The sequence below is a fragment of the Lampris incognitus genome, chromosome 15 (genome assembly GCF_029633865.1).
Source record: "Lampris incognitus isolate fLamInc1 chromosome 15, fLamInc1.hap2, whole genome shotgun sequence".
In the NCBI taxonomy this organism is placed as follows: domain Eukaryota; kingdom Metazoa; phylum Chordata; class Actinopteri; order Lampriformes; family Lampridae; genus Lampris; species Lampris incognitus.
Window position 1 is genome coordinate 989,809 of NC_079225.1, and position 14,898 is coordinate 1,004,706.

At 48.3% G+C, this 14,898-nt stretch overlaps 2 non-coding genes across 2 annotated transcripts; both read right to left on the bottom strand.

Moving 5' to 3' along the window:
• Window positions 1-9,499: 9,499 nt before the first annotated feature.
• trnah-gug (transfer RNA histidin (anticodon GUG)) lies at window positions 9,500-9,571 on the bottom strand. Its single transcript has one exon. It is a non-coding gene; the product is annotated as a tRNA-His (tRNA).
• Window positions 9,572-9,966: 395 nt separating this feature from the next.
• Window positions 9,967-10,038, bottom strand: trnae-uuc (transfer RNA glutamic acid (anticodon UUC)). Its single transcript has one exon. It is a non-coding gene; the product is annotated as a tRNA-Glu (tRNA).
• Between the last annotated feature and the right edge of the window lie 4,860 nt (window positions 10,039-14,898).

Sequence of the window (14,898 nt, forward strand, 5' to 3'; positions counted from 1 at the left end):
AACCTGCTCACAGGCCAAGCAGCTCAGTGGGCCACTGCTTCCTGGTCCATGAAGGCCAGTTTCTGCCTCACCTACAAGGCCTTTGAGGCGGAACTACGGAAGGTTTTGCACCATCCAGTCGGTGGCCAGGACCCTGGTGCTCGGCTGAGCAGTATCTAGCAGGGCAGTGGCAGTTTCACAGACTACTCGGTGTTGTTCAGGCTGGCCGCAGCTGAGAGCAGCTGGAACGACCAGTCACTTCGGGTCACCTTCCGGAGAGGTCTCAGCGAGGCTGTCAAGGACCAGCTAGCCACCCGGGAGGAGCCTACCTCCCTCGAGGACCTGATCAAGCTCGCCATCCGCATCGACGGACGCCTCCGGGAGAGGAAGCGTGAGCGAGCCCTGCGTGGATCCCCGTCCATTCCTCAGTCATCCAGCACTCCTAACAGGACCCCTACTCCTGCTCGCCCCACTTTCCCTGCGGCCGTTTCTCCCCCCGCGCCCCAGACCACGACGGGGGAGGAACCTATGCAGCTGGGGCGCACGCGCCTTAGTCCGTCCGAACAGGAGGCCCAGTTCAAGGCGGGTCAATGACTCTACTATGGCCAGAAGGGACATCTGATCAGCGGCTGCCCCACTCGGCAAAAAGACTAGGCTCACTGGGGCCCCGGGAGATCCTAGTGAGCCGCTTTTCCTGTTCCCGCCGTCCTGCCCCACAGAACCATCTAGTTAGCGTTACCCTGGCCTGGGCTGACCAGCAGCTCACGGTGGGTGCACTCCTCGACTCGGGGGCTGATGAGTGTTTCCTGGACTCAGAGTTTGCTGCCCAGGCTAACATCCCGCTAGAGATGCTGGAGAAGCCCATGGAGGCCTTCACGCTGGACGAGCGCTGCCTGGCCAGCGTCACCCAATGCACCCACCCTGTCTCTCTCACCATAGCAGGGAACCATGTGGAGAGACTTCTGTTCTACATCATCCAGTCCCCGTTAGTCCCTGTGATCCTAGGGCGCCCCTGGTTCATGCAGCATGAGCCACACATCGCCTGGGCCTCCGGTACCATCATGGAGTGGAGCTTCTCCTGTCATGCCCAATGTCTCCAGGCTGCTCCCGCCCCATCCCCCCGACGTGCCCCTAGTGCCCCGCCTCCCGACCTCTCCTCTGTTCCCCCTGAGTACTATGAGCTAGGTGAGGTTTTCAGCAAGACCCGGACCCAATCTCTTCCTCCTCATCGGCCTTATGACTGTGCTATCGACCTCCACTCTGGGGCACCCCTCCCCAGCAGTCGTCTGTACAGTCTGACCATCCCCGAGAAGGCTGCGATGGATGAGTACATCTCCGAGTCCTTGGCAGCAGGGCTCATTCGGCCCTTGTCCTCCCAGGTGGCAGCTGGATTCTTTTTCGTGAAGAAGAAGGACGGGGGCGTCCGACCCTGCATTGACTATCACCAACTCAATGAGATAACCGTCAAAAACAAGTACCCCCTTCCTCTCATGAGTTCAACCCTTGAGCCCCTCACCCAGGCTACAGTCTTCACTAAGCCGGACCTCCGGTGTGCCTATCATCTGGTCTGGATCCGGAAGGGGGACGAGTGGAAGACAGCCTTTAAGATGCCGGGGTCATTATGAGTACCTGGTCATGCCGTTCGGCCTCACCAACGCCCCGGCGGTATTCCAGGCTCTCATGAATGACATTCTCCGCGACATGCTCGACGAGTTTGTGGTGGTCTACCTCGATGACATCCTCATCTTCTCCAGGACCCTCGAGGAACATGTCCAGCATGTCCGCCGGGTACTCAAACGTCTCCTCCGGAACGGGCTCTTCGTCAAGGCAGAGAAGTGCCGGTTCCATTCCCCTTCTGTTGACTACCTGGGCTTCATCGTTGAGAGGGGACAGACCCGGGCCGACCCCCGCAAGATCCAGGCTGTGGTGGACTGGCCCGATCCCACATCACGGAAGGAATTACAGAGCTTCCTCGGGTTTGCGAAGTTCTATCGGAGGTTCATCCGGAACTACAGCCGCGTGGCAGAACCTCTCAACAGGCTGACCTCCCCCTCCCAGCCGTTCATCTGGTCCCCGGCTGCCCGCTCTGCGTTCCAGTCCCTCAAGGAGAGGTTCACCAGTGCCCCGGTCCTGCTCCACCCTGACCCCAAGAGGCAGTTCATCGTAGAGGTGGACGCTTCGGACACCGGGTTTGGGGCTGTCCTCTCCCAGCGGTCAGCGTCTGACCAGAAGGTCCACCCATGCGCCTTCTTCTCTTGCCGGTTCCTCCCCACCGAGGAGAACTACGATGTCGGGAACCGGGAGCTGCTAGCAGTGGTGGCTGCTCTGGAGGAGTGGCGCCATTGGCTGGAGGGGGCAGAACAGCCGTTCACCATCTGGACAGATCATAAGAACTTGACGTCCATCCGGGCAACCAAGCGCCTCAATGGTCGGCAGGCACGGTGGGCCAGCTTCCTCAGTCGGTTTGACTTCACGCTGACTTATCGCCCCGGGTCCTGCAACACGAAGGCAGACTCCCTGTCCTGACAACACCTGAGGAGGGAGCCGGCTACAGAGGAGCCGAGTCCCATCCTTCCTGAGGCCAGGGTGGTTGGCGTGGTTACCTGGGGCATCGAGACCATGGTCAGGCAGGCGTTGCGCTCCCATCCCGCCCCGAGCCACGTCCCTCCACACCGCCTATTCGTCCCGGACGCAGTCCGGCCCCGGGTTCTCCAGTGGGGCCATGCCAGTCAGTTTGCTTGCCACCCGGGTGTCCACCGCACCTTCACCTTTCTGGCTCGGCTTTTCTGGTGGCCCACCATGAGGATCGACGTCAGGGACTTGGTAAGGGCCTTCTCCGTCTGTGCTCGCAACAAGGCCTCTCACCAGGCCACCCCGGGGGTCTGCTGCAGCCCCTCCCAACTCCAAGCCGGATTGGATTTTGTCTCCGGACTGCCTCCCTCCCAGGGTAACACTGTGATCCTGACAGTGGTGGACCGCTTCAGTAAGGGAGTGCACCTGGTGGCCCTCCCCAGACTCCCATCGGCTTCTGAGACGGCGGACCTCCTGACGAGCCCAGTGTTCCATCTCCACGGCCTTCCCCTGGACGTCGTCTCGGACCGAGGTCCCCAGTTCTTCTCTCAGGTATGGCGGGCCTTTTGTAAGGGGTTGGGTGCCTCTGTTAGTCTCTCCTCTGGCTATCACCAACAGACTAACGGGCAGACGGAGAGGATGAACCAGAGCTGCTGGACGTCCGGCGCCGAGGACGGGGGTTCCAGTATTTGGTGGACTGGGAGGGCTATGGTCCGGAGGAAAGTAGCTGGGTCTCCCGCCAGCTCATCCTGGACCCTGGGCTGCTCACTGAGTTCCATCATTCCCATCCCGACAAGCCGGGCAAGTTGCCTGGTGGCTCCCGTGGAGGGGGGGGGTACTGTTACGGCTCGCCCACCCCGCGCCGTGGCCCGCCCACCCCTCGCCGGCAGCCAATCAGCTCGTCAGGGCCGGGCTTAAGTTTGGTGGCCTCCCACGCGCCCGTTGTCAGTTCGTGTTGTAACCTCCTCGCAGTAGCGGCTACTCTTCCCTCACGGTCCTTTTCTCTCCGAACTCACCCCAGCCCTTGGTTTATGTTTTAGTATCCTATTTAGTGTCCTGCCGTGTTCCCGTTTTTGGATTACCCGCGAGTTTTCCCCCTTGGACTTTCCGTTTTTCTTGTCGCTCATTGCCTCCCTGTGTTTGACTATTGGTACGCGTAAGGAATAAAGTACGCCAGTTTTCGGCTAACCACATCTCTGTCTGGTGTCGTGCGCTTGGGGTCTTCCACAAACCCTAACACAAAAGCACTCGCCACTAAGTCAGCAGCTAACTTAAACTTCTTTCTGTCTTCTTGTACTGAGTAGTTCACTCAAAACGGACAGAAATATCACCATTAAAGTTTAGTATAAGAGTCCTGGTTGAACACTTTCACTAAAAATGGTGTCCACATTAACATAACATTTCGTGGTTTCCTTTTCAGCAGACAACACGCTTCTCGCGTCTTACTCGTTCGTCGCTCCTCTCAACTCCCTCCCTCGCCCTTTGACCTCCAATGTGATTGGCTCATTCACCAGAGTTTCAGAAATAAACTAAATTCACAAAACATTTGTGTACCTCTTTCTTCCTATTCTTACAGGCATTTTTAAAGCATTTTCACATATATTATTACACAACAAATATTTCACATTTTTAGATGCTGTATTCAGTAAAAGGTGAACATTACCCAATATGCATTTCTCTCATTGAGCAAAATCATAACTTCCTTGCTGGTCAATGAATCTTAACATTTTAACCGTAAATTCTATTTATTAAACTATGAAATGATTTATTCAAAATGATATCTTATAATAATGAATACATTTCAACAGGGTTACATAATGATAAAGGAGAAAGAGGCCAAAGTGGACAGGTCAGGCATTGTGTAACTTTAACAATAAGTACTTCATACTAGTAGTATATGTAGTAGTAGTAGTGGTAGTAGTAATAGCAGTAGTAGTAGTACTTCATACTCGGACATTGTCCAGCACAGAAGGGTAAAGATGTAACAGAATCATATATTGACCAGCCACACTTACACCAGTTATTATTATGATTATTGGCTTGACCAATAATAATAATAATAATAATAATAATAATCATCATCATCATCATCATAATCATCATCATCATTACATATTATACATGTAATTATGATGATGATGATGACGATTATTATTATTATTATTATTATTATTGTGTAATGCATACTGACAACCCAGCATCTCATAAGACAGCCACATCAGAACAATAGAGGATCTCTGGGAAGAGACACAAAAAGCTCCTCCAGAGAGGTAAAAGGAGAGCACAGTGTGTGTGTGTTTGTGTGTGTGGACTTGTGAGAGCAAAGAGGTAGAATGGAGAGGGGCATTGGAAGGTTTTCAGGACTCCTTTCTTTGATTCGTTCCTCAGGCCTGGTGGTTTATTATAGTGTCTGCACTATCTGTGCATAGTGTTTTAGCCAGTTTTCTCTTCTGTGTGTGTCTTCTTGTGTGTATGGATGTGTGTGTTTGATCCCTGTTTGTGCGTTGCATGTGGGCTGGGTCAGTGTGATGAACTGCGAGAACTTGTTAAGAGGTTCCAGAGTGTTGGGGCTGAGCTGAACTCTACTTTGCAGAGAGCAGAGCGTACCATTAGTGAACAAGCCTCCACATGGCCAGAGAAAACCTGCAGACTCCAACCTGCCTGTCTATCTGGAAGACTGGAAGATGCTGGCAAAGCTGGAAGAATGGGGGGGGGGGGGGAGGCGTTATCGCCAACTACACCAGGCATGTGGCCTGGTACAGAAATAGCTGACGGAACGAGATTCTTAAAGGTACGTTTCAACGACCTGGTCCGCTCACTCCCCTACTCCACACAATGTGAGACTCTCAGGGGTGCAGAATATGGTGGAGTCTTTCACCACACACAAGTTGGTGTGTGCAGACTCTGCACTAAACCTGGGCACATGTTTAGAGAGTGTCCTGAGTTTACTTGCTTTAAATGCAGCAGGAGGCGACACTATGCGAGAGAGACATGGAGAGAGGAGAGGAGAGGCAGAGAGAAGGAGAAGGAAGCGGAGGAGAAGAGGTGGGAGCACGGGAGAACGGTGCAAGGGAAGGTGATGACAGAGAGTGGATGGAGGAGGTGGTGAGCAAGAATCAGAGGAGGATGAGACGGCAGGGGAGGATGCACCCATGGAGGCAGAAGAAACACAGGAGTGGTTGGAAGAGTCAGAGTCAGAGGACAATGTGGAGGAAGAGGACGAGGGAAAAGGAGGCGATGAGGGCTAGGATGAAGAGGTCTGAAGAGGGAAGTGAGGATTATGATGAGGAAGATGATGATGAGTTCCCGCCAGTGCAGGATGGGGAGACGCTAATGGACTACCAGGCCTGCACAGAAACATACTGGATGGGTCTGGCCCGCACCAGTATGGAGCCTGAGGCCAAGGACAAGAAGGTGGCTAAGGTCGGCCTTGCCATGGCTGCAGTTTTCTATGAAGACCAGTAGCAGGACACTACCACAGCGTTCATGTGGGCCTCTATGAGTGCCAGTTTGGAGAGAAACTTGAGTGTGTGTGTGCGTGCATGTGTGTGTGTCTCTAAAATAGTTCTTGTTAGTGACGTACTATATTGCTTTTGCTTTTACACAACCTCTTTGAGCTTGGGGGAAGAAAAAAAGGAAACCACTCGGGTAGTTACTGACCCATCCCAGTTAATGTCTTCTTCAAAGCTCCAAAATTCTGATTTTTTAATGGGGGATTCAAAGAAGAGTTTATGTTTTGGATAGAACAACTCTAACCTACATCATTTTGTATTTCTAATTTGCCAGTTTGCTCTTTCAACCCCTTTACAAGATATTAAAAGATATAAGGGAAATCCTTTATATTGACAAAGCCAAATCAAATGTATGTATTTATTAACAGGTGAACTGCACATATATCACTGGATACCGTTACAGAGATCAATCTCCTGACTTCTAGAACTTTGCCAGGTTGCACAAGTCCTGCTTTGAGTCATTCTTGGACATCAGCCTCCTGCTGGTCTCCTGAGCCCGGATCCTTCCATCCCTCTTTTCCTGCCTCAGTCACCATTTTAACAACCCTCTCAGTGCTTTGTGTGTGACAAGACCAGTTGAGCACCTCCATGGGGTGTTGGTGAAGTTCTTCACCTCCCAGGTGCTTAAAGAGCAGGTGAGAGGTGGCTCTGACACACCTTCTGACCAGCTGATCAAGTCACCAATGCTGGAAGCATCACATTTGATGTCAGGTGTCCTTCGGGTCCTGACAGAGGAGTCCCCTAGCTGAGTGTCTGGGTCCCCCTCTCCCCTGATGGACAGGATTCTCCCCCCCTCAATCCTCTCCTTCTGATCCTCAGAGCACAGCGGTGCTTGGAAGATGGCTTCACTGTGGGCATACCAAGCAGATCTTCTCACAGTCAGCATCACAAGGTCCAGCACCTCCTTCCTCTGGGACTTGAGGCAGTCCAGCTGAAACAGGATGTGGCTAGGCCCTTCGATCCCGGAGTGTTTCACCTTCACGTTGAACCAACATGGATAATACCCTCCAGTGGTGAATTCCACAATGAATTACAGATTCTTCAGGTTCTTTCCTTTTAAGTCCATGCTTTGACACCCAGAACCAAGTCTGTTCACTTTGTGAACCAGCAGCTGTGGTTTACTGTTCCAGTCTCCAACAGAGCCTTGCAGCCTTGCAGGAAGCACTCCGTCCCTGGCTGCACAGACATTTCATAGCCATAGTGTTGATCAGTTGAGCGATCTTGAATGACCTTGTCAGGAAGCTTGATCAGTGGAGGGCCAACACAGATCAGGTGAAGTTTGGATTGATATCCAAGTCTGCAGCAGAATCAAGGAGCTTTCCTTTTGGCCCGGATAATTTGTTGTCTGACAGAGTAGAGCCATCAAGGTCAACAATGAGACGGCACAGGGGAAGCTCACCAGTGAGCAGGTTGCACACCAACCAGACCAGCTTTCTCCCCAGGTGCAGCTCCAGCTTATGCATTATGGGTGAAAGCCCAAGCCAACCTTCCCACTTTGTGGGACAATAAAGTTAATCTTGAACCTTGAGGGGGAGAAATAGAAAATGTGAAGAACAAAAAAGCTACAAAGACCTTCAGTATTAAAAAGGAAGTACACTTTACTTGAGCTCTAAAAAGACTCACAATGAATGGACTTTGGAGTCGTCTGGCTTGTACAAATTTGCTTTTTATTGGTTTACTATTTTATTTTTTTGCCCCCCCCCCTCCTTTTCTCTCCAATTGTATCCGACCGAGCCGTCCCGGTCTCTGCTCCACCCCCTCTGCTGATCCGGGGAGGGCTCCAGACTACCACATGCCTCCTCCAATACATGTGGAGTTGCCAGCCGCTTCTTTTCACCTGACAGTGAGGAGTTTCACCAGGGGGACGTAGCGCGTGGGAGGACCACGCTGTTTCCCCCTCCCCCTGAACAGGCGCCCTGACCGGCCAGGGGAGGCGCTAGTGCAGCCACCAGGACACATACCCACATCTGGCTTCTCACCCGCAGTCACGGCCAATTGTGTCTGTAGGGACGCCCGACCAAGCCGTAGGTAACACGGGGATTCGAACCTGTGATCCCCGTGTCGTTAGGCAACGGAATAGACCGCCATGGTTTACTGTTTTTGAATGACAATTGTAACTGTACCTCATTGTTGTAAATAAAGAAAGTTTGGGGGGTTTTTGGGGGGGGGTAGGGGGGCAAGGTGTCCTATTGAGCTGAAACTAATGCTTCTCAAAGCTTGGTCAGCTTGAAGGGAAATACATTTCTACTGTGTCCTAATAGACACTTTCAAGTACATGAATTATCATCTGGATGCTTTGAGACCGCTGTCAGCACTTGTTACAGGCATAGCATGCTTGGCATTAAATATATTTAAGAAAAAAACAATAAAATAATGCTAACATGTTTAATAATAATAATGGACTACATTTATATAGCGCTAAATTTTGATAAATATTAGAAGTACATCACAAGTAATGACAATGTGTGTTGCTGTGATGTGGGTTGGAGAGAAGAGCAGGATGTGTACAGCTGTGACAAGCATCTCTTCATTTGCATGTGACGTCATGACAGTTCATCTCATTGTGTATTTGAAACATCACAATATGCCTTTAGTCTGTGATGACGTACAGTTGTATAGTTGTGCGCTGCTTGTGGTGAGCTGGACTAATGTGTTGGACTGTTTCACTGTGTACATGTGTACTTTCTCTTGGTCTGTGCCTGTGTGTGGGATGTTCTCAGGTTCAGGACACAAAGGCTGCAGGACGCAGTCTTGCAGCTGCTACAGAGGAAGTCCACAATGTCTGCAGGAAGCTGCAGACTCATCTGCCACAGGTCCCAGACTGCATCCTCATCCCATGTGAGGATGAAGAGGACACCCTCATGGACCGCTGGCTCCATGTGAGATCAGTCTTTTCCTCACCCACACCTCTTCCTCACCTCCTGCTTTCTTCTTCTCCTTTCTTATCACACATCAGGAGCTGTTGGACATGTAGTCCCTCCAGATTGGACATGTAGTCCCTCCAGATTGGACATGTAGTCCCTCCAGATTGGACATGTAGTCCCTCCAGATTGGACACGTAGTCCCTCCAGATTGGACATGTAGTCCCTCCAGCGAGTTCTGAGTCTACCCCGGGGTCTCCTCCCAGTTGGACATGCTCAGAAAACCTCTAAAGGAAGGCGCCCAGGAGGCACCCTAATAATAATAATAATCATGATAATAATAATCATCATCATCATCATATTAACAATAATAATAATAATAATCATGATAATAATCATCATCCTCATCATCATATTAACAATAATAATAATAATAATAATTATCATTATTATTATTATGGTGGTTTTAGGTAGGAGTGAAATCCCGGTCGTGCTAGTGTTAAGGGGCTTCGCAAATATTTTCCCAGGAGGACATTAAAATGACCTCCTTCACAGAGTCAAAAGCTTCACATCCGCTGCTGTGACCCGGATTCGAACCGGGGTTGCTGCGGCCACAACGCAGAGTACTGACCACTATACGATCACAGCGGGTCAGTCAGGTGATGGTGACGACTCACTTTGACCAAACCACGGACTTCATACTGACCAGCGCCAGTCCCAAAAAGCAGGACACGTGTGTCGGTGTGTGTGCAGACTGTTAGAAAAAGATGGAGCAGTCGTTACTGAGGCATCTGGTCCGTCACTTTAAGACCCACTGACATGTTTGGTTCCAGCAAAGCTCGCTGGTCATCTTTACACATAACTGACCAACACTGGACATTGTGTAAAACTGCACACAAAGTTAAATTGGTGTTTATCCTGCCGATATGAGTTTATCGCTAACAGTAATGAACACATCTAGATTGTTTTCTATTTCATAAACTCAGGGTTGGATTATACGGTTTGATTGACGTTTAGGAGAACACGTGATACCGTATAATATATTCCCATACCGGGAGTCGAACCCGGGCCGCCTGGGTGAAAACCAGGAATCCTAACCGCTAGACCATATGGGACCTGAGAACCAACCACTGTGTGTTTTATTCCAGCTGGCGCGGGAACATGGACTCACCATTATGGCTCGTGGTATACCTGTTGTAGCAGTTGATCTTTACCAGGGGGCGACAAGGGCACCTCCTCCACACGCACTTTCGTGGGGCCCCTCAAAAAATGGCACAAAATGTTTTCCATCACCACTGCATCCTGTTTGAGAAATGGACGATAATTCAAATCAATGATAATGTTATTACTGACAGGTAAACATATATATGAAACAGATCAAGTAAATGAGTAAACAACCCTATAAGTAGTACTTAAATGTTCCCTGTACATACTTCGAGGCTCTGTGGTGGGGTGTCTTCCTCCATGGGGAGTGGTTCTGTCTGGATTCTCTGCAGTACTCGACTAAAAGCAAAAGTGAACTAGAATTACAATGTCATATCTTTCCAGTGTGTGTTACTTGACATACACTGCAAATCACTTGCATAATGGAAATGTACATAATCCATATTGTAAACCCCTAAATGATGAATTGTTGTTATGACAGATGCTACTTTGAAAATTGCAATCAATTGCTAATTGGAGTATACAGCAATATAACTTTGCAGCAGGTATAAAACACTGTAAAGCCATTAAGAATCTTAGCTGGTTTGTTAAATACTAGTTGCACACCCTTGCAGTATAATTATACCCCAATAACGATGTTTTACATTGTACAATCAGTCACTCATCACTAGCATGTATATCGATCATACACTATATGGACAAACGTACTGGGACACACCTCTTAATCACTGAATTCAGGTGTTTCATTCAGATCCATTGCCACAGGTGTATAAAATCAAGCAGCTGGCCATGCAGTCTGCATTTACACACATTTGTGAAAGAATGGGTGGTTCTGAAGAGCTCAGTGAATTCAAGCGTGGTACTGTCATAGGATGCCACCTTTGCAATAAGTCAGTTGGTGAAATTTCTTCCCTGCTAGATATTCCACGTTCAACTGTAAGTGGTATTATTGAAAAGTGGAAGCGTTTAGGAACAACAGCAACTCAGCCATGAAGTGGCAGACCACGTAAAGTCACACAGCGAGGTCACCGAGTGCTGAGGCACATAGTGCGTAAAAGTCGCCAACGCTCTGTTGACTCAATAACTGCAGAGTTCCAACCTTCCTCTGACATTAATATCAGCACAAAAACTGTGCACCAGGAGCTTCATGGAATGGATTTCCATGGCCGAGCAGCTGCATGCAAGCCTTACATCACCAAGCACAATGCCAAGCGTCGGATGGAGTGGTGTAAAGCACGCCGCCACTGGACTCTGGAGCAGTGGAAACGTGTTCTGTGGAGTGACAAATCACACTTCTCTGTCTGGCAGTCTGATGGACGAGTCTGGGTTTGGCGGATGCCAGGAGAATGTTACCTGCCTGACTGCATTGTGACAACTGTAAAGTTTGGTGGAGGAGGTATAATGGTATGGGGTTGTTTTTCAGGGGCTGGGCTAGGCCCCTTAGTTCCAGTGAAAGGAAATCTTAATGCTTCAGCATACCAAGACATTTTGGACAATTCTATGCTTCCAACTTTGTGGGAACAGTTTGGGGAGGGCCCTTTACTGTTCCAGCATGACTGTGCCCCCGTGTACAAAGCAAGGTCCATTAAGACACGGTTGGGTGAGTTTGGTGTGGAAGAACTTGACTGGCCCGCACAGAGTGCTGACCTCAACCCCATCGAACACCTTTGGGATGAAGTAGAACGGAGATTGTGAGCCAGGTCTTCTCGTCCAACATCAGTGCCTGACCTCACAAATGCTCTTTTGGATGAATAGACAAAAATTCCCACACACAAACTACAAAATCTTGTGGAAAGCCTTCCCAGAAAAGTGGAAGCTGTTATAGCTGCAAAGGGGGACCAACTCCATGTTAATGACTATGGGTTGAGAATGGGATCGCATAAAAGCTCCTGTAGGTGTAATGGCCAGGTGTCCCAATACTTTTGTCCATATAGCGTAACTTCCCAGAGGAAATGACTCCAGCAGCTGCAGGCACCACCACCGCCGTATTTCAGGCATGTCAAACTGATACAATATGATAGTTGGAGATTTGTAAAATGTTAATTGTGAAAAAAAAGTATTCTCACTGTCCATTTTCTCTAGAAATTATTATAAATGTACAAACCCCAATTCCAATAAAGTTGGGACGTTGTGTAAAATGTAAATAAAAACAGAATACAATGATTTGCAAACCCATTTCCACCTATATTCAGTTGAATACACTACAAAGACAAGATATTTAATGTTCAAACTGATAAACTTTATTGTTTTTTTGCAAATATTCACTCATTTTGAATTTGATGCCTGCAACATGCTCCAAAGAAGCTGGGACAGGGGCATGTTCACCACTGTGTTACACCACCTTTCCTTTTAACAACACTCAATAAGCATTTGGGAACTGAGGACACTAATTGTTGATGCTTTGTAGGCAGAATTCTTTCCCCTTCTTGCTTGATGTACGACTTCGGTGGCTCAACAGTCCAGGGTCTCTGTTGTCGTATCTTGCGCTTCATAATGGACCACACATTTTCAATGGGAGACAGGTCTGGACTGCAGGCAGGCCAGTCCAGTACCTGCACTCTTTTACTACGAAGCCCCGCTGGTGTAACACGTGCAGGATGTGGCTTGGCATTGTCTTACTGAAATAAGCAGGGACGTCCCTGGAAAAGACGTCGCTTGGATGGCAGCATATGTTGCTCCAAAACCGGTATGGACCTTTCAGTATTAGTGGTGCCTTCACAGATGTGCAAGTTACCCATGATGCCATGGGCACTAACACACCCCCATACCACCACAGATGCTGGCTTTTGAACTCTGCGCTGATAACAATCTGGGTGACCCTTTTCCTCTGTAGCCCGGAGGACACGACGTCCATGATTTCCAAAAACAATGTGAAATGTGGACTCGTCAGACCACAGCACACTTGTCCACTTTGCGTCAGTCCATCTCAGATGAGCTCGGGCCAGAGAAGCCGGCGGCGTTTCTGGGTGGTGTTGATATCTGGCTTTGGCTTTGCATGGTAGAGTTTTAACTTGCACTTGTAGATGTAGCGACGGACTGTGTTAACTGACGATGGTTTTCCCAAGTGCTCCTGAGCCCACGTGGTAATATCCTTTACAGAATGATGTCGGTTTTTAATGCAGTGCTGCCTGAGGGGTCGAAGGTCACGGGCATTCAGTGTTGGTTTTCGGCCTTGCCGCTTACGTGCAGAGATTTCTCCAGATTCTCTGCATGTTGTGATGATATTATGGACTGGAGATGATGAAATCCCTAAATTCCTTGTAATTGTACGTTGAGAAACGTTGTTCTTAAACTGTTGGACTATTTGCTCACGCAGTTGTTCACAAAGTGGTGAACCTCGCCCCATCCTTGCTTGTGAACGACTGAGCCTTTCGGGGATGCTCTTTTTATACCCAATCATGACACGCACCTGTTTCCAGGTAACCTGTTCACCTGTGGAATGTTCCCAACAGGTGTTTTTTGAGCATTCCTCAACTTTCCAGTCTTTTGTTGCCCCTGTCCCAGCTTCTTTGGAACGTGTTGCAGGCATCAAATTCAAAATGAGTGAATATTTGCAAAAAACAATAAAGTTTACCAGTTTGAACATTAAATATCTTGTCTTTGTAGTGTATTCAATTGAATACAGGTCGAAAAGGATTTGCAAATCATTGTATTCTGTTTTTATTCCCGTTTTACACAACGTCCCAACTTCATTGGAATTGGGGTTTGTACACAAACTCACATCAGTGAAATCAAATGGCATTCCCAGGGCCACATAGAGGGCGTCTGAAAAACAATCAAAACTCTTATGTTGTATTAAAAAATGCAGCTTACAAATGAAGTGTGTAGTGTGTAACACACAGAGGTAGTGTTACAGCAATTATAAGATCACTTACCATCAACATGAATACCCCACAGTCAATGCCTCCCAGCTGCAGTGGTGCATTCTGTAACTTATAAGTGGAATAAGACAATATACATTCTATGATTATACTTTACTTTACTGGTGGAAAACATTTTGTTTTTACACGTAAAGAAATTAAAAAGCTTCACCTCACAGTCTCCCAAGACAGATGTGGTCCACTGGCCATGAGACATATGATTCGCCAAGTTCCTGTCATAGGAGCACAGTGTGGCTGTTAGCGACCAACTAACAATACAACACAGTTCAGTATTGTGCATCTTTTCTTGAGCAGGCATAAGTATGGCAAGTTAAAAAAAGAAAGGGTTGGGGTTTAAAACAGAACCACCCCCTCGTGTTACAATCAGTGGTTGGGTTTCACTGCTGAATCTGACTACTATTACTACTGCTGCTACTTCTATGAAGAATAATTATGTATGCCAAATGACACATTTAGCAACACAAGAAACAAAAAAGTATGGTCTTAAACTGAACTACCATAGCATGGGTGTCAAACTCCAGTCCTCCGAGGATTAAGTATGAACAAACAGAAGTGTTAGTATGAACTCCAAACAGTTGCATATTGTTAGTACGGATGCAGAACAGTATATATTTTCCTGAAATTTAAACCTGAAAATGTCAATGTAGCTGTGTTGTCCAAAATCTAAAGGGTTTAGGGAGCCTAGACAAAGCAACTCCCTACACTTTGGCTTGAGAATCTGTGAAGAACACGACATTAAAGCTTTGAACCCTGTCAAGTGTCTTTGTGATCACGTCCGTGATGAAAAGCAATACACAAATAAACTGGATTGAACTGAATTAACAATGTGAACTTGTCCGATTCAGAGATCACAATGCACACTTTTGTTATTATGAACACAACCAGCACAAGTACAAAGCAGCTGTGGAAAAAGGATACAAAGAAACAGTT